The sequence below is a fragment of the Centrocercus urophasianus genome, unplaced genomic scaffold (assembly GCF_019232065.1).
Source record: "Centrocercus urophasianus isolate 14NV4802_14NV808 unplaced genomic scaffold, USGS_Curo_1.0 seq_17, whole genome shotgun sequence".
Taxonomy (NCBI): domain Eukaryota; kingdom Metazoa; phylum Chordata; class Aves; order Galliformes; family Phasianidae; genus Centrocercus; species Centrocercus urophasianus.
In genome coordinates this window covers 32,926,419-32,946,291 of record NW_024884722.1, presented here as the reverse complement: position 1 = coordinate 32,946,291, position 19,873 = coordinate 32,926,419, and the positions used below count along the sequence as shown (strand labels likewise).

The window sequence follows — 19,873 nt, the reverse complement described above, 5'->3', positions numbered from 1 at the left end:
TTAAAAAAAATTGTTTTTTTTTTTTTTTTTTTTTTTTTTTTTTTTTTCTAAATGTTTGCTATTGATATCCTCACAGAACGCTTTGATTACATCTACAAGGCATCACATGTAGTTCAAAGCTTACATGCAGATATTTCACAGATTATAAGCCAGGCACTCCATAAATTTAGAGCACGTTGTTGTGGAACTTCTATTTTTAATTTTTAGATCTCTAAGAGTTACCCGCTAAGAGTCACCCACTGACTTTGAATTAGAAAACGATGCCCCACAGGACAAGCCATTGTGTCAGGATGAATGTAACTACAGCTACTGGTCTTTCACCATCTGTAAAGGACCAGGAAGAAACCTTAACTCTAAGGTGTTTGGGCAACTTCAAAGAAACTAGAAACAAAGAAAAGTTCATAATGTACTGACTTCTGCTATATGAAGTTTTTGCTTCTGCTATATTTAGTTTTATCCGACTAAAACAAAAGTAGTAAAAAAAATAGTAAAAAACTAAGCAAAAACCAAGTCAGAGGCCATCAGGTTACCCTCTCCTTCCACAAAATAACAAAAAAAATAAAACAGACAATCAAATAGCAACAACCCTCACAATTATTTCATTAGTATTTCCACATGTTATCTTTCTGACAGTTGTGAGCCAGCATATCTGCATGGAAGAAATGCACGCAACTCCCTTTTGGAGATCTCAGTTTGTAATTCCCTTACAGAGACCTGAAAACTACAGCAGCCAGGATACTGGGCTTAAATGAAGGCATAACATCTTAGCAATATCAAACGTGTGAAATGCCTAATTATGTAGTTATGTGAATCATACACACAACAAAAAAAACCCCACACCTTGATAATTACATTCTATGAAAGCGTGCCTCAGAACAGAAAACAAATACAGATGCATGTGTATATTTACTTACGTAAAGAGAGACAGCAATCACCAAACCTCAGACTGTTTTCAAGTGAAAAAATATAGCTAACTGACCAGTTTATTAAAGTGATTATAAATCAAAACTACGTAGATAGCTATGTCATTGCATATTTTTGAACAAGCTAACTTTTTAATTACCAAATCTCTTGAAATGTCTTCAGTGCTAAATTTTAACTTCTATTTTTCAGCTGCCTGAAAGACAAAACAATCCTTGAAATAGTTTGAAGACAAAATCTCTGTGTTTTTATAAAGCTGTCATATCTGCTTATATCTTACACAGCTTATTTTCCACACAAAAGAGAAATGACCAAAAACTACCTCCTATCCTCTCATATGTTTTCACTAAATTGATGTTCTCTTTCTAAATGAAGCATATTACAATCAATGCCCAGCTGGCAACATTCTGCTGATCCTATGACTTTGGGTTGACTGGCACTGGTCACCAGCTCTTTCACCACCTCCCCCTTTTTCTGAAGCAAGTTTTTATTACATATATCTTCATATTACCTAAGGGAGCAATAAATAGGATCCACTAAATAAATTTGCTTGAGGAATTTATTTAAGATTTGAAAGTTTAATGCAACTGCCAAAAGCTTCTGGAGTGCTGGGAGAATTAATCTTACTTCTCATTGCATTTATAGATTCACATCAAGCCTCTGGACGTCAGCACAGGTGCCACTGCTAAGAAATAAGAAGTTTCCAGGAAATCTCTAGATAAATTTTAACTGGTTGCCAAAAAAAAAAAAAAAAAAAAAAAAGGACCGATCTATATGCCAGTAGATGCAATATTAATACATAATTATGACTTCAGGAATGCTTCATCCAACACAGGCTTTTATAATTAATTTAGAGATAAAACAAAATTCCTTAAGACTGGATTTTTAGTTACTGTGCATTAGAAGTTGTAACTAGTCGAAGAGCCATCTCCACCCATGAGGTCATTCTGCTGGATAAGCAGCAAGAGCTTAATTCTGCCATAATTGCTTGCTCTCAGGTATAAGCTTTTGAGGATAGAGTAAAACAGTGAGTGACTTTTGGAGTACATCTACTACATTTTGTAGAGTATACTTGAGCTTACGGAGTATCTGGATAACAATGAAAAATAATGAAAGCAATTTTAAACAACTTAACCACTGAATTATCACCATGCCATCCACTCCACAGATGAGCCAGGTTGTGTTGTACAAGAGAGGTGCTTCCTGGGGCAGACATTTGATGAAATGAGGACAAAAGCAGACCCCTCAACATCCAAGGTGGATCTATTCCGTGCTGCCCATGTTCTTAACACTCTAAATAAAGTAACAAGAAAAATTTGCCCACTAAGTTAGAAAGTACAAGAAGATAGGAATGGAGCTAGAGAGCCCTCTTAGTATCCATTAGCACAACAGTAGTACAGAATCAAAGAGCAACCACGAGTCATCAATACACTGCATTACCTCTAGGTTTCAATACTTCAGCCATCACTACAATTCCAGCTTCTCTCAGTAATACTACAAATGACAGGCTAGCAATGCCCTGGAGTCAGCGCTAAGCTTTGTCCACCAACATGACACAAACTTAATGCATCCACCAAACGTGAGAGCTTGCAACTGTTAGTGAACTACATACAGCATCAATGCAAACATAATGAACAAGAATTCTCTGTGAAAGAACTTCACTTGAACTTAAGAGTGAAAATGGAATTACTTAAGTTCACGAAACTCCTCAAGACCTCCCTTGTGGCACAAGTGCTAACCATGGGTCACACAATACTACAACGCATCCAGAATTTGAAAACTGTAAGGTTGAGCTTGGCACAATAATGAAGTTATTTTCAGGCTGCAAATACAATTGGCTGAAATTACTTAAAATTCACAGCGATTCTCCTGCATAGCTGTGTAGGAAGGTGAAAAACGACAAATCAGGCTTCTTTCCTTTTTACACCTAGCTAGAACAAGTAGTTAACTATAAATAGAAAGAGCAAGAGACTAATAAAGCATTTTTGCCTGTTGAAAAATATAAATACAGAATATAAAGGGGAATGCCAGCTTCAAAACAACCACACAGCAATGACAGAAAAAAAAAAAAAAGACAAAAATATGTAGCTTATGCAGAAAAACACAGCTGTCAAGACAGGATTTCTGTGATCTCTTTGCTCTCTTTGTCAGTTATAGACCAAGATCTTCCCAACGAAAAGATCTAAGTGGTGTTGGTACTGGACATGCTGCCTGCAAATGCAGAGACATCCAGTCCATCTCCTAAAACACCTTTCCAATAGTGCCAGCACTCTCCCTTGACTCCCGAACTGTTTGAACGTGAATGTTATTTACTATCCACAGTCAAAAACAAGAGTACAGAACTGAGCAATAGGCGAGAAAAAACTTACAAGTTTTGGCTTTTTAAAATGTAAGGGTAGGGTAAGCCATTCTAACAGGACTATTTAGAAATGGGATTCTAATCTAAGAAGAGAATACGTACAACAGAAGGTCATTAGGATGGCCTTCTCTTTGTAAAAGAATACAGAAAAGCTCCTTAAACTGGACAGGATGATACATATTTTAGAGATGGTTGATTGTTCACATTTATCCAAAATTTTTTTTGAAGCTTGCATTTTCTGAATGTTCTGCTTTAAATTATAACTTTTAACAGGGGAAAAGAATAATAGAAAACACCTTGATACCTTCCCAGAATTCTCTGATTTATGTAATTTTACCCGAACAAATAATAACTTAGCTTTATCCTGGACAATCTTTACAGATCTGTACTAAATGCAAAACATTACCAATTTTATGTTGCTTGAGACATTGACTCAAGTGATGATGTTTGCTATTTTGAGACATGCTGATAAAACAATGCCATAAAAATGTAACCTACAACTTGACAACTAGAGCTAATCTAAGAATATTTCATCCAAAATGTAAAGGAATGTAATGCCCAAGTAATACCTAGCTCATTAACCTATCAGACAACAAAATCAACTTGTTAAATTTTATATGCAGACCCTCACTAATTCATGATGTTGAGCGGCTGTGTTCTATTCATGCCACAAATCAGTCACACTTTTCCACTAACACGGAGATGATCGGAGGGCTGGAGCACCTCCCCTACAAGGACAGCTGAGAGAGTTGAGGGTCTTCAGCCTGAAGAAGAGAAGGCTTCAGAGGGACCTTATAGCAGCCTTCCAGTACCTGCAGGGGGCCTACAGGAAAGCTGGGGAGGGACCTTCTATAAGGGAAGGTATCAAGAGGATGAGGGAAAATGGTTTTCATCTGGAAAAGGGCAGATTTAGACTAGATATTAGGAAAAAATCCTTTACTGTGACAGTGGTGAGACACTGGAACAGGTTGCCCAGCAAGGCTGTGAATGCCCTGTCCATGGAAGGAGGCCAAGCTGGATGGGGCTGAGAGCAACCTGGTCTAGTGGAAGGTGCCCCTGCCTATAGCAGGGGGTTGGAACGAGATGATCTGAAAGGCCCTCTCCAACAGAAACCATTCTACAATTTTATAACACATTAATTTCCTATTCTTTGTAACTGAAAACCCAAGTATTGTCATAAAACATCCACAATGGATTCCTTGTCTGTAAGCTGGATCAAACAGGTTCATTGGGCAAACCTCAGAAGAGGGAATAACACCTAATAGTGCACTGAAATATTACTTTCAATTAAAAAACATAATCTGCCTTTCTGTTATCATTTTTTTGTAAAAATAAATTGTCAACCTCAAATATATTTATATGTCCCACAGAGAATCAAAAGCATAAAGTAATTAAGCAGGTTGACTGGCACTGAAAATAGACATGAATATATTAAGCTTGATGTAATTAATTTCAGTGCACAAGTTTTAGATCATACGAAAACCTACCTTATATCAGCAGTCCCAAAAGAAGGTTATTTTAACAGCAAAATGCAAAATTAGGTTATTATTTCTCAACTATGCTATGTCTAACATTTCATTTCTACCTGGCACGTTTCTGTTCCGTTCTTGCTCTTCAGCAGGCTGAGCTTCTCAGCACCTGGTATTTCCCCAGTTAAGATACCACAAAGGGACATCTTTTCTAATGTACAGAATAACTCAATTTCTTGTTTCTCCACCTGAACATTTCCTTACTACGTCCTTACATACCTCTGATTACCAGCTGTAATTTTATACAGCAAAATTTAAGTAATATGAACTATGTTCACCTGTTGGATGTCCCTTAGAAACCATAATTAAGCACATCTTAGGTAGCTCAATGGTGGTTTTTCAGAATTGCATATCATTTCAGTTTAAAGGAACTATTTAACGGATAACTACTCTGATCTCCACGCTCATTTCCCAATATTTAGCATTTACTCCTTGTTCCTACTTTGTATTTGTCAGATTTCAACCGCCTACCAAGAATCCTGTTTTACTCCTTCCTGTCACTCCAGTCTGACTTCAGTTTTCAAGCATTTGTTTCATTCTACACACTTCTTAAGTTCTTGTCACTAAACTGTTGGGTTAGAGTCATCACCATGGAAAGTTTTCTTCTAACAATATCCAATTACTGGAACCGCTGTAAAATCAAATTCTAGGCAAACTGGACAGACTAAAACAAATCAACATGCATGCTTCCCCAGATAACTTTTGTAAAGATAGACATTAAGGACAAATAACCAATTTGTTAAGAAAGTGTCTCCCCTGAGCATCTGTAGATGAACAGAGCAGTAATCTAACAAAAAAAGAGGAAAGCTCACCTTCCAGCTCTGGATGGATACAGCTTCCAAAACAACTCCAGCTGTGTGTACTGTATGCTTACTGCTTTTCAGAGCGATTGCTTTCTCCTGTGACTTCAGGGCTTCTGGTTTGTTTATTCTACGTGTGTGCAGAGGAACCCAAGATGTTATCCATGGGGCAGCTCACTTCCACTCCTCTCCAAAGTGTTCAACGTGCTACTTCTGGCACCAAGGCTGCTGAGAAGCCACCATATCACATCTGTAAAAGCAAAAGTTTGATTAAACCAGGGCATGCAGACACAGCACAGGGTGGTCAGTTTCACAGACCTGATCATGATGCCAGGATGAGAATAAAGCACTGAAAGTTGCATTGATCAGGCTGTGCAGTTTGGAGGTTCTAATGAAATAATTCAACCTGTGAATTCAACTCACTACTGAAAACCTATTTTAAAAGCATGAAAAACTTCATTAGGTAGAAGATGTGAAGAGAAAGCAGAATGTGGTATAAGATAAGCAACTACACAGGGCAAGGTGGATAGAGAGCACAGGACTCGTTAGTCTGAATGATACTGAGCCACGAGCCTTGTAAAATGATCAATACTCAAAGGACCAGATGAAGGGCTTGGTTGCCCTCCCCCTCTCTCCACAAGCTAAACAAATCTCTACTTCTAGACATTTCAGACTACCTGATTAAAAAAAACAACAAATTCAAAATCTTTCTAGAATTAGAGTGCTGCACCGTGAGTTCCTTATAGATGTGAAAACAACAAAAACTCTATTTTCTTTAACTACAGCTTAAGATGAGTACAACACTACAACTGAATCATCACACACCTGAGAAACATAAGCTACAAGGAGTTGTACTTATGGAATGGAAATAGCTTGGAGCAGGGGGCTTCTTGCACAGGAAATCACACCTGAAACAAGTACTCAGCTTCTAAGATACTTCTCATGCACAAATGAGCAAAAATGCTACAAACGTTCAGTCCATTCATCTTCAGTTCTTTAAGGACCTTTGTCAAAGAGCAATGACCCTCACTTCACCACTGTCTGATGCAAAGAAAAGGAATCACTTGCATAACAAAACATCACTCAACCACTGCTTAGATTTCTAAAATTCAATAAACAGAAGGCACAACAGTTCACAAGAAAACTGAAACTGCCACTAGGTCTACCTGGCCCTATGTAAACAAGCTTCTTTACAGCTTCTTAAACAAAATAACCTACAGAAGGACAGTGCAAGTACTTTCAGGCAGCGAAGTTGTTGGAAACACCAAATTTTTTGTTTCTGGTGCAATCTCAGTTCACCTCTGCTATATGTATTCATTAAGAAAGAATCTGAAATCACATTCCTGTGCTCCAAAAACAAAACAAAACAAAAAATTAGTGGTACATTCAGCATTTGCCAACTTCCGACGGTTGAATTCCTAACTTTACGAAATTCTTTGATTATACCCTTTGAGCAAAACATCTGAGTACACACATAGCAATGTATCACCTCTGTGTCAAATGTTTTACAGTTCAAAGACAAAGATTCTCTCCCAAAAAAAGCTGACTCTCCAAGACTCTTTGCAGCAAGAAAATATTCACCCATATCCTCCTCAGTGGTGTGATAAAGAAAAGCCACCACAAATTGCATAGAACCTTTTCTCCAGACAAGTGACATTTAGCCCAGCGTTCCTACATGTTGCTGGCAGTCTTCCACTGCTCAAGTGTGCTAACATTAATAAAAAGACTTTAAGGCAAGCAAGAACTCTCAAAAATATGTCAAGGACTTGGGGAAAAAAGCAGTATTAGAGAGTGAAAGTCATTAAAGAAATGGAGAATAAGATGAAGTCCATTATGATTCTCAAATTGCAGGTCTACCCAGATGCTTTATTAAATTGGACTGTGAGAAGAAAAACAAGGACAAACAATAGGAGAAACAAACCTTTCAATCTCTCTGACACAAAGCATCTGAAAGTCTCCATTAATTCAACAAATAAGAGAAATCAAATTACTTTTTCCAAGTGTGTTGAATTCTGGGCTTTGCTGCTATTTATATTTATAGGCAAATGTATTCTGTTTTCCTGTTAAGCATGTGTATGCAAGAAAGGAAAGAGAAAAATCAACACTAAAGCTCTTGCTAGAATTTTTTTCATCTTTCCTGTATTTATCCATCAAATGTCCCCTTTCTATCCGTCTTCTTCTCCATTTAGAAATAACTTTTAATTGTGCTCACGTTATAAAACTACAGCACCAACTGAAAACTCCCAAATTTAAGGATGGGAATTTCCAAAGCCATCAAACAGCTCATTTCCCAACAGCTGACTAAAAGCAAACCACATAAAATACCTCAAAAATAAAAAGTTATTCTTCTTATATCAAGTGAACTACTTTAATGAGGATGCTTCCTATTGGAAGAGGCATTACAGCTTGAGCAATTACCATGTAAAATATTCATGAATTTAAATTACAAGGAGCAATCTTATACAGGTAGAGACAAATCATCTCATTAAAGCTTGGTGACACTCCTGGATTCAGTTATAACAGAACTGAACACTTCAGTACCTCGGTAACCTTTGCTTGAATTACTTTCTCAGACATTATTAACCATAAAAAGGGCTGAAAGCTTAATGAAAATGCTTGAACTTGATTCAGGAAGAATCCAGGATTGTTATCAGATCAGGAAAGAAAAGCTTTATAGAATGATTTACTGAGAACAGAGTAAACAATTGGTTTTTTTCTAGTCAGAAATATGGAGCTAATATATTAATAAATAAATAAATAAATAAAAATTAAAACAGATTAATAAGATGGGACCCACGTTGCCTTTAACTTGGAGATGGATCTCCCAAAGGTTCCTGACAGATCCTCAAACACATGCAGAAAACACAAACACGATGAGAACAACAAGACTAATTAAAAGAGAGAAATTAAAATGACCAGGAAAGGGGGAAGAGATAAAGTACGTGTGCAACTCTGCCCAGTCACTCCATCTTCCAAGGCAGATCCTCGTGTCATTTAGTGACCCAGCAGGCACTGGGCTCTGCCCACTGTCTTCCAGAAGCTCTCAGGTATCCTGTTCACATTTGGCAACAATTGGGCTCCCTAAAGGAAAAGGAGGAACTGGGGCCTCTCCCATGCCAAGAAGCATGCCCTATTACCAGCTAAGGTTCAGTGTGAACACAGGAAGTATTGCACAGGGTAGCAGGGCTTGAGAAAGTGGAGTCTGAAACCATTTACAGCAGGAGCTCTGAACAGGTCTTCAGTTTGCGCTTAGACACAAAGATCTATAGCTCAAGCTGCTCACAAACCTCATCCAAAGCTTGACCATGCAACATGGTTCTCTCTGAGATGGTCCCAGCACTGGCAATACATGCTTTAAGATCACAGTATGGGGTGGGCAGATTATAGAGATGGAGCAATGTTGGATGCAAATGGGGAGAGGATCAAAAGGAGAACTCAGGTGATGGTACCCAAATCCAAACTAAAGGTAACAGTGATGAAGTGAAATTTTCAAGTAGAATTTTCTGGCTCATTTCTTCAGTCTCATATTTGTTCTCTGCCCCAGGTGAATGTTCTGGCAGGAACCATCCCTCCCAGAACGCTGCCTGCATCTCATTACTAATGCATCTCCCTCACACCAAGTCTTTTTTCTTCTTAATGAAAAATTCTTCATTAACAGGAAAATGCCTAATGATCTATTTTTCTTCAGAGGTGAGCCAAATCTGCATACTTGATATCTTACCTAACGTGAGCCATTTATATCAACTATGGCTTTCAATTTCTCCCCATCAGGACACAGGCAGCTTCTTCAAGACAGTACAGCAATCACTTCAGTCCCCAAAGAATACGAAAAGGAACACATTTGATTAATACTGAGGCACAGTAGCATTCAGTGCAACTACAGCAATGGGTAGAGTTTACAGTTCAACAAAGTCAGATACATTTTTAGTCAATAAAGCTAACGCAGGAAGAGAGGATATCATGTTCTAGGAAAACCTAATTAGTAATTGTCAAAACAAAAATGAATACAGGACTGGTTATTCCAGAAAGGGAGAACATAGTAAGCAGCAGCCAAAAACAGAAGAGACTAGGCAGATCCATTATGTTATCTCTTCCATTCAATCTCTAAGCAGAGTGCTGTTCAGAGCCCTGATGCACACGGGAAACAGTCATCTTTAATTTCCACACACTTCTGAAAATAAATCTTTCTGGAAAAAAATTCAGTAGGAGAATTCTGGCACTCCTCAAAGCACATCTTATATTCTGTAAAATTATCTATATGATGAAATGGTTCAAATTCTGGCCCAAACAGAGACTGGAAAACCTGACCTACACCGTAAGCTTTCAAATTCATCTGTTGATAATAATTATTCTCATTTGCAAAATTCAAAGATACTTTAAGACAAAATAACAGCAGTAAAAAGGCAAACTGGAAAGAAAAAGAAAATAGCACAGTGGATATCAGCATGACCCAGCAGGCACTGATAAAGCTCTGTTATATCAGTCTGACCACTTGTCTTGAAATATGGGATGCAAATAAGTGGTAGGCTGCCATTTAGTTCTACTCCTCATCATCAGTCTCTCCCTGTGCCATTAAGACATACATCAACGTATGCTATAATGAAAGCTACAGATCCGTAAATCTGTATCAATACTGAAAAAATATTGTTGTTTTACAGTGCCTTGATGCAGGTATTAAATCAGACTACAACAATCCCATGAGCTGATGTATTTAACAGTCATTACACAATAAAAAAAGCTTCTATAGTTCACTGTCTGCAGCTCTTTTCCTGTTTCTCTCTATAAAATGATAAAAAATAGAGGAAAGTAAAATGCCTCCATGTCTGCTTAAGTGGTCTACACCAGAATCCACAATTCAAGAACACTACTGACATGCCACGAGCTGATCAAGGTCTTCATGGTCTTTAAATGCCTAACAAAAGAGGCCGTGCTCTAGACTAAAAATAACTCCAATCAGTCCATCTCCAATTCACATGGATAGAAACACTTTCATTTTGTGGTGTGACAGCTGTGCATGGCCACCCAGAACATGCCCTTCACGTGGCTGTCACCACCACTGCTGAAACGCACCACATCCCACCTCTCTGTGCTCACACCCACTGGTTGGTCTCTAAACATTCAGCAAGTGTCCACGAATGTCAATGGGTGCTATTTTTTCCCGCATGGCAGAATTCAATGACACACCTTCGCTTCGTCTGCACTTCCAAGTCATACAGCTCTCTGACAGAATGCCCTGCTGCTGCCATCTGTTACACAGCAACAGAATGCAACAGAAAACTGGTGGGAAGGTACAACCTCTACTGCCACACCATGAGATACATCTCTGGTGTCGTGGGCCAACAGAATAACGTAGGAGGCACTACTTTTGGAGAAGTCTCATATATGATTGCTTTGTTACACTCTCTGACCATCGAGACAATTAAAAATGAAGTTTTTGAGAAGAGCATGAAATACATCTTATGTATATCCAATATTTTCTCTAATTTCCTTACAAAATGTAGCACCTGACAGATTAGTATTCCAGGTATAACATAGAAAACAGAAGTTATGTCAGATAAAGTTCCTGTGGAAATCTAGAAGTTGGATTCCCTAACTTTTATCATATTTGACGTGAATTTGAGCTTCAACATTGTCAGTATGCTTGATAATACAAATTCCGTTAAGGGAAATAGTTTAATTTTGAGCAAGGATTAAAAAAACAGCAGCTCAAAATAATGCAATTTCCCTCTTACAAACCAAAGTAACACATAAAGATATCTGTAACACCTTTCGACATTGAAAATTTTATCTAGGATACAACAAAACAAATATAAACATGGGAATTTTCTGTAACAAGGCAAATCACTACCACCTTTCTATTTGCTTCCATAGCATTGCTCATCAAGGACTTTTGCACAGACTTGGAAGTTTCAAACCCAGCTGCCAGTGCTAAGTACAGAGAACATTAAAGATCAGGAAATACCTTTCTATGGCTATTCCAATGGATGAAGTGCTACTGTAATCCCCCACTGTTCAACTGAGTCTGAGAGCAAAGGCATCACAGAAGCCAGGCAGGGAAAACTAAGGATGCTATGGCTCTTGACAGTGTTGTTCTCCCTAAGCAAGAGTTCTAGCACTTTTACTTTTCTTACTCAGAGCTGCAACACAGGTCTGATCTGTTTATTAAAAGACAAGCCTATTTCCCCAAGTACTGCGTTTATCATATATATTTTTTACAATACTTGTGTTTAATTGTATCATTTACTTCAGAGTCAACTAGGTCAAAAGACACAGACCTGCTGTCACATATTTGAGTATTACTGCAAAAAAAAATAAAATAAAATAAAATAAATCTGACAGCAATGATGAAAATGAAGACATTAAAATCACCGTTAATCATGGGTAGAAGCACACAGTCCCCCTGTAGTTGTGAGCGTACCATCAATTAACCTATCTTATATTGAGTCTATTCACTGGGTTGATTCAAATCTAAAAATGTACCAGGGCTAAGAAGGACGGTTCCTCTTTGCTGTGCAGCTTTCCTGCTCTCTGCCTTCAGGGAATCCTGGTGCCTCCACATTTCAGATTCAAAAAGAGATTTCAAATAATTTTCTGGCAGTTCTCCAGTGTTAACTATGACAACATCAATTTAGCAGAGGAATGCCAGATTCCATATCGCCTCTGAGAGGGTGGGATTGACAGCACTTTGTTAATGCCCGCCCTCCTCCCTGCTTTTATTACAAATAAGTTTTATACCTATTTTCCTAACAAAATTTGATTTTGTCAACATATCCAGTTGGCTTACAATACAGCTATTGTTGCTGGAAATATCAGCCCTTCGAATGTGATTCTTGACGTAGCTCTTATAGGATATTGAGAAATAGCCAAGTAAATTTATTCTTTGTATCTAAATGTCACTTTAGGTATAAAAAATATTAAATATCATGAACAGAAGTATGTGCATGGTATATCTAATGTGATGACTAGGATAAGAAATAAAATTAAATCTCTTCTGTACAAGACTACAGTACCCAATATTAGCAGAGGATGTCAGTGGCTCCTCTACAAATGGAAACGTACCCCACAGATGAAAATAATTTTGTAGGATCCTTTATTGTAATCACAAACCTAGAAACGTAATGAAATCAAGGTGTTAGACTTTAAAACACAATACACTGGGAGCTACTATGAGCCTCATGTAAGGGTGATTTTAGAGAAAGAGTATCACCAAGTGAAATTTTATCTTGTATCACCTGCAGTAATAACTGTATTCTTCATGAGACAGCTTTCAGCAACCCTCCATCTGAATCCCCCCACAGAAGTCAACAATGCCTCTGTTTATGGAAGCTGAGGAAAGATCAGCAAAAGCAACTTTGCATGCATGAATAATTGACTAGAACACAGGAAAGAGGAAGCTGGAGTAAGTGGTCAAAGTTTGCACAGCGGAGTCAGCCCACCAAGGGAGACTTGCTGTTCAAAAGACTCATAATTAAGGAGAAGAAGAAAGGGACTTCTCGTGGTCGATGCTAAGACAAGACAGCAAAGATGAGGACCACCTGTGAAGATCTGCAGATGGACCTCCCATGTTTCAGTGACTGAGCAATCAAAGTGATAGATGAAATGAAACGAAATTAATGTAGAGTGATGCAGCCCTGGAAAAACAATCCTGGCTTTACATACAAAATGCTGGGCTCTGAGCAGGAATGATAATGTGGTGCTGCAGCTATCAGTTCTGTGACAAAATCAGCTCAGAATCCTTGACAGTCATATGTAAATTGACCTAATTAGAGAAGAAATAGAAAACACATAGAAAATTTGTCACCATATAAAAGCCACGGTGTGCAGTTCTCAACCGTAATTCTGATGCCTGTAACCTCAAACAGCATATGACAGACACAGGAAGGCTCAAGGAAGGGCTAAGGCTTTTCAGTCTGGAGACTAGAGATGCCTCAGAAGATGGAAGACAGGTTTGTGAAATACAGAGTGAGATTGGAAGAGGGAATGGCCAGCCCTGCTGCTTCTGCTCCTCTCAGGATCACAGCTACATAGGAATTGGATGGAGGTTCAAAATGAGCCCTCCCTGTCATTTTCCTTAATACCTGGGTACATCCAAAGTTCATGTAGGTCTAAAGGGAGGCACCAAAACTGGGAGAACAACTCTGTGACTCTCTGGCTGCCCCACTACCTGAAGCTGCTGGAAGCTGAAAGAATTACCTCACCAGGTTTTACTATATACTTGTTCTCAACTTACACATCCACACGTATTTGGTTTTCAAGTGGAAAAACCCTACAAACAATGGAAAGTCACAAAAAGCAAGCAGCATCTACGAGCAACAGACAGAATAAATCCATCTCAGGCATAAAACTGCTGAGAGACAACTGCTGAGTGTGAAGCACTGCGTTTATTCTGTATTATATGAGTATATAAGCACTTGAAATGTAAAAGGAGGAAAAGAGAGAACACATAGCCTTCCATTACCCTCAGTCAGCCCCAACCCTCAGCCACTGGAGAACACTATTAACTCAAGAGCTGAGAATTTCTTTGGGACTACACTGCTTTCTCATCTCAGCCAACTCTTGCACGTGCTGACAGAAAGTTCCCCAGCCTTGGCCTGGCCTTCACCAAAATGTCATGCAAGCTCTTTTAGAACTGACACATCCCTTGATCGGTTTTGTCAGTCACAATAACTCACTGCTCATACCAGCAACACCCGGGCTAGAATACCTAACCCTTGATCAGGGACAAGAGATAGTGCTTACACAAATGTACATACATGCAGGCAAGAATGAAAGGTACCAAGTATTTATGCAGGTTTCTCCTTTTCAGGATATGCAGCTCTGAAGGACCGGATCTAAATTCCAGTCTAGACTGAGACCAAAAGCCTAATTCATTTGGTCAGGGTTACACAGCCTGCTTTTGCAGGGACCAGAATCCAACTCCAGTCATCTGTAGCATTTTAATCGCAAAGTATCAGCTCCATATCCAGATTTTTCTTTCTTCTACTCCTCTAAAAACAAACCATCCTCTGTAATGCTTGAAATCTCATTATGTGATCCAGTCAAACCATTCAGCATTATTAAGTTATCTGATGCTTACACAATTGTGTGTTTGAGCACCTCAGCGTCAGAGAAGATTTTCAAGCATTTAAAAAACAAGTAAATAATTTATTTTAACATCTGAACATGGGTGACTCTGGCAATTTGCCGTTTCACACTGGATATTATGCAAACATTCACCTAGATTGCAGAACACTGTTGCTTTCCATATGAACACCTAAATGGCCAACAGTATCAAGCTGTAAGTAGGATTTTATTTAATAGCAAACATTCTTGTTTGGACACGAACACCCAGTGCCTGTGTGAATACAGACACTCACAGAATGAAATGTTTTCTCTGAATACTGAAACAGAAACACATCATAGATGCTCATGAGGAACCTGAGCGTGACTGATAAGAAAGCAATATAAGTCTCAGCATATATATTTACAAACACAATTCTACAAGATCCAGGTGATTCTAACCGCAGATGACTGATCTCCAAACATTCACATATTCGACTTCTGCTAAAAATAACCATCCACATAGACCAGCAAAGAAGCAGTTCAGGGTGCCCAAACTTTAATAAATCAGAGACATCGATTCAATCTCAGGTAAATGAAGCTTCCCACTGCCCTTTCAAAACAAACAAGGAGGATACAGAAGCCTGCACATAATCACTAAATTACAAAGAACAGATGTGAAACATTAACAAGGAAACGCTCATGCTGGCTAGGAGAAAACACTATAAAACAGCACGGAGTGTACCAAGCCAGATTGGCTTTTAAATGACTCATACTTATGAGATTGCAAACAAGGAACAAAAATAAAATAGTTAATTCGACTGGATCTAATACACTTTAGTTACTTCTAATTAACTGCTAATCACGCAATTTCCTTCCCTTGTACTTTTCCTTTTGACATCCTGCATGAAAGGCCTTGATGGAAAGGAATTTATGACAAAAACCACAGTCTAAATGTAGGCACTTACCAGTTGTAAATTCATTATTACCAGCAGCGCTCTAAGCAAAAGAGGCATTCATCTCTCTGTAAAGGAAGCATCTCTCTAAATCGCCGGCCCAACACATCGCTACACCAAGTATGCACATCCTGCATTTCTTCTCAGTTTCTGTAATCAATTCACTGAAGTTTTTACTCAGTTTTCAACCCACAGATTCTAAGGCCTATTTCTCACCCTTCGATGAGCAAGAGGAACAGAGGGCAAGTGTCACTTCATGCAATGCCCAGTGGCACACCTCTGCAGAGGTCTGTGGCACGCTGTTCTATGCACCCCTCAGCAAGCAACGCAAATCCTGGGACTCAGAAGAGCAGAGACAAAGGAGAACCATGAATTTTAGAAGCACAAAAGCAAAATTTAAATGGCAATTAAAATTCATTATACTTTAACGAAGACCTAAAAGTCACCTATGACAATGGTTTCAAAACAGGCTTTTTTAAACTTTTAAATTGGTGTTGACAGTGCCTGCCTCTCATACACACACATTTTCTAACCCTCTGTTGGCACCACAAGACCTGCTTCGCATTTCAAGCAGTTTTATTGTTTGGGGACCATTTAATCATCACATACAAGATCATATACTGAAAAATGCTATCTTGGTTGCAACACTAACTCATAGAATAGCTTTGGCTTGAAGGGACCGTAACCACCATCCAGTTCCAACTCCATGACATGGCCAGGGTTGTCAAGCACTAGATCAGGTTGCCCAGGGACCCATCCAGGCTGGCCTTGAGCACCTCCAGGGATGAGCATTGGTCCCAAAAGAGAACTCTGAGGAAAACCACTCATCATCAGCCTCCTGGACACAGAACCATCAAGCCCAGCACTCTGGCTGTGACCTTACAACCAATTCCTTATCCATCAGACAGTCCACCCTTTGAACCTGTATGTCTCCAACTAAGAGATAAAATTGTGTTGCAGAGTCATGTCAATGGCCTTACACAAGTCAAGACAGACAACATCTGTTGCCTGCCCTTTGTCCACCAATGCTGTCACTCCATCACAGAAGGCCACCTCCTGTGAGGCACCACCTCCTCTTGGTGAAGCAGCGAAGAACTGCCAGTCCCAGTCCACTCCTCTGATTCCCAGGGAATCTCATCCAGTAATTCCTTAAACAGCCTGGAGTTTTTTCTCCTGAAGATTTGGGTCCTGGTTTTGCTTTTTGCCAGGCCTATCACAGACTCAACCAGGGCACAGTCATTACAGTCCAGAGCGCCACCAATCTTATCTTTTTAGCAAAATACTTGGACCAGAAAGTTCTCAGTGCACTCCAGGAGTCTTTAGGATTGTTTGCAGCCCCACACGCTGCTTTTTCAGCGAACATCCTGGTGGTTGAAATCCCCCATCAAGATGAGCCTGCAAGCATGATGCTTCTTGAAGTGTTTTTTTACACAAAATATTGTCCTCTAGATGAACTTTGCTCATTATAATCTCATTATGACCTCATTATAATACAAAAATACAGTTTCGTTGCAAAAGCTACCTGCTTCCAAGGCGCAACCAACCCTGACTGAGCTTGCACTCTGAATTTTTAGTCCATACATTTAAAAACAAGGTGATGTCATTCTGCACCAATCATAAACAAAAGTACGTATAAATAGAGTCACTCAAGCTCCACCTGAAAAATAAGAGAGAAGGGATGTCAGGGAAGTCACTATCACAGAAGACTTGGGAGAACACCACTGGCTTCTAAGACCAGTCAGTGGCCTGAGCATCTCTTCCCCTGCATGGAGACACCTGTTGGGTAAATCTGCACACTGGGTTATCTAGAGTTATTCCATAATTTAATGCACTGTGGTTAGCATTGTGGTTGATTGTATTACCCATGTTCCTGGTTAAACTCACATGCTTTGCAGACTGTATTTATAACTGGCAGTCCAAATGAACTTGTAATCTGTTGTTTTAATAAACTGTACTACTCACTAAACTGTGGAAGTCTTCCTTGGGCATGGCCCGGCTTCCTTAAGAGCAGTCATGGGAGCCTTTTGCATGCCTCTAGATGAATTGGGCAGTGTGTTATTTCTGAATCCTTAATTGCGGTATTTTGTATATTGAATACGATCAGATTTACCACACTGGGCATCATTTCAGATCTAAGCTCAGCTGCCTCCGGTCCCTTCTGATATCTGAGGACAAGCTGTAACACAAGGGAGTTTATTTTCTGCCAAACTTCTTTGCCCTTTAATGTGGCAGTGGGTTAGAAAGCACAGCACCCAGCTGAAGGAAGAAAGGCAAATTAAGAAGGAGCTTACTCAAATCACTGCTTAGGCATACAACTGCAATCCCATGTGCAAGTAGTTTATTAATAGACATCCAACTTAGGACTGCTGCTACAGCTCACTCAGACGCCCCAGAGAAATTATTTCAAACTACACTGGCATATAAACAACATGCTGCATCTTACAGTGAATGCCATCCTTTCTAAAGACTTCCACTGATGGAGAAAGCAACATCTTGTCACTAAGCTGACTAGGTGATGATTTCAACCTAACTTTAAAAATATGGGCTATATTTGTATGTGAATTTCTACACATTCCACTTGCCAGTCCTTCATAAGCCTTATTCTACTAGATTAAAGAGCACTTCAGTATACCATTACACACACTGATCTAGACAGAAGTTGCATTCAACAAAGTGTTAAAATACTGACTTTAACCAAAAAGTACAATTCATTTTTCCCTGCTGACCTTTTCTGCAGCTCTTTCCTGCACCTTTTTTTTTTCTTTTTTCCAAATATTGACACTCAAAGCAGATTCTCCAGGAATGACCTGACCAGTACTTCATATAAAACTATGGTCCTTTTCCAGAAGTCCAGGCTGATGTTGTTCTATATTTATTATTATTGCTCTATATTTATTATTATCTATGCGCACCAGATGGAACCAGAACTGGCTTCTGCATGCAGTAACCCAACACTGTGAATCATCCCTCCTGCACAGAAAGGTTCCAATGACAGATGAAGCCTGAAGTTATGAACTAAAGGAACACCGTGGAAAATTTACAAAATGGCCCATAAATTATGAGTGTGTGTGTGTGTGTGTATAAACATATATGATAGAAAGCAAGGAAAGTTCCAACCCCTGCAATTCTGTGATTTCTGTAATTAGTTTGGATGTGTAGAAATAGTGGGATCTGAGCATGATATAAATGGTGTGGAGCAAGGGGTGGATATTATCTTAGTTTCAGCTGGGATGGAATTGTTTTCTTCAGAGTGCCTGGTATGATGCTGTGTTTTGGTTCTAGGAAAAAAACAATGCTGCTAACACAACGTTTGTAGCTGCTGCTAAGAGCCAAAGCCATTCACAGCAAAGAGCCCAGGGAGCTGGGAGGGAACAGAATGAGAAGGGCTGAGTTAAAGTGTCCAAAGGGATATTTCAATACTGTATGACAACAGGCAGAAGTTTTGAAGAAGTTGGGAGTTAATCTTTCTCTCCCTTCCGCTGTTTAGAGGCCAGCTGGGCACTGGTTAGGTGGTGGTGAGCAACTGCTTGTGCATCGCATGTTACATACACATACGTACACAAATGTGGGTTTTTTTTTTTCCTTTTCTCTCTCTCAGTAAAAAGCTTTATCTCACCCTCAGATAGGCATAAGAAATGTAGCAGTTGATACCCCTACCTGTTAGTAAATTTCCCTTAGTCAAAAAGACCAGAAACCATAGAAAGAACAGGACAATCAGTCCAACTGGCTCAGTTTTGTTAACTTCACAGATGGAAACGCCCTGTTTGTGTGCCACTTGATCCACATGTTCCTGCTCTAGGGACTAGAATGGCTTCAGCAAAGGATAACTGACTTATCTCATTGCGTGTACTTGAAATAACTTCTAATCCCACACACAGAGAAACACTTGGGGCAGGTCCTGCACCGATGGCCCATTTAACAGCTAGGAATTGAGAGAAGCATTGCTTCATTAACAGACAGCATCCTTCCCACCAAACGCTGAGCTTAAGCAGTTTAAGCAATTCTTGGTGATCAGCTGTGATGCCTAAACCAGAAGCAATTCAGTGACTTTTCCCTTACCAAGGCAGCCTAGTTTTTAGAAGTGAACAGCAAGTTTCTTGCTATTGTTGGAACATGTGTAATAATCACAGTTACTCTTTGCCAAGGGCAATATTCATAGTCTGAAACACAGCCTTCCTGTGAATTAGGTGGTAATTGAATTCTTCTTGGCTTATTTATGTTCTTCCCTATTTATTTATGTTAGAACATTACCAGTGTGAGTAATTCATC

General features: G+C 39.2%; 1 protein-coding gene across 2 annotated transcripts in view; it reads right to left on the bottom strand.

Annotated features, from left to right (window-relative positions):
* Positions 1–19,873, bottom strand: part of PCDH15 (protocadherin related 15) — a 643,190-nt gene that overhangs the window by 565,584 nt on the left and 57,733 nt on the right. For both annotated transcript variants that reach the window (XM_042818673.1, XM_042818671.1), the window contains exon 2: positions 5,622–5,859. The gene's annotated coding sequence lies outside the window, so the exon portion shown is untranslated. The remainder of the gene's footprint in view (positions 1–5,621; positions 5,860–19,873) is intronic.